Source organism: Pundamilia nyererei, unplaced genomic scaffold (genome assembly GCF_000239375.1).
Source record: "Pundamilia nyererei isolate P.nyererei 1_Seehausen unplaced genomic scaffold, PunNye1.0 scaffold00210, whole genome shotgun sequence".
NCBI classification, from domain to species: Eukaryota; Metazoa; Chordata; class Actinopteri; order Cichliformes; family Cichlidae; genus Pundamilia; species Pundamilia nyererei.
The window spans coordinates 946,945-948,113 of NW_005187611.1; positions in this window are offsets into that span (position 1 = coordinate 946,945).

Below are 1,169 nucleotides of genomic sequence, written 5' to 3' on the forward strand. Positions count from 1 at the left end.
AAACCTATACTGAAAAAGGACAATCTTGACAAGACACAAATGAACAACTACAGGCCGATCTCCAATGTCCAATTTTTAAGTGAGATCATTGAAAAAGCAGTTTCTCAACAGCTCAATTACTTCTTAAAACAGAATAACTAAATGTATTCTGTTTTAACTAAAAGTAAAATGATTTTAAAATAGATTCTATATTCATTTGGAAGCCAGTGTAAGGAGGTCAGAACCAGATTAATATGTTCAATTTTTCTTTTACCAGTTAAAAACTGTGCTGCAGCATTCTGCACCAGTTGCAGGCGTGACAGAATGGTCTGGCCAGCCCCTGTTAAAAGGGATTTGCAGTAATCCAAGTGTGAGGTTATAAAAGCATGGATGACAGTTTCCAAGTCACGCCTGGGGAAAAAAAGGCTTAACCTTCGACAGACGTCTGAGGTAATAGAATGAAGATTTGAGCACTCATTTTTCGTGGACATCAAAACTAGATGCAGTGTCGATTTTTACCCCAAGATTAGTAAGGGTGAGGGGTCAGAACAGCAAAGTCAACATCTGGTGTACCAGAGGAACAATTGGGACTGAAAAAAAAGAGATATAATGAAAACAGTAGTGGTCCAAGAATAGATCCCTGCGGTACACCCCATGGCAGAGTGGCCGCAGAAGCCGAACCCAAATTAACACAAAAGCTCCTGCTAGAGAGATATGATTACCAAACACATTCCACCATCTGACCCTTAACACACGTGACCTCTTGTATATGACATTTTCTATTAATCAGTGATCATATCATTTGTATTAGTTAGACTGAAGACGAGACTCATCGCATTATTTAAGAAAATTATTCAGGACTGGGACACGATTGTTCTCATTATCCTAATGATGCTCTGACACACATTTGTGTAGAGGATAAATAATAAGGGAGAGAGCACACGTCCCTGTGGACATCAGACTGGATCTTATTATAATACAAGAAAATCTATCTGTCCACAGACGACTCCTATATGATCAGGAGTTGAGCAATCACATTAATATCAAATATTATCAGGTCATCACGTTGCCTGGCAACCACCTACCAACAATTGATCTGTTTGTAGTTTATGAACCTATTCCACCTTTAAGCAGGGTATCGTTTTCATTTCGCCACAAAAACATCTTGGTAAATATTAAATATACTTACT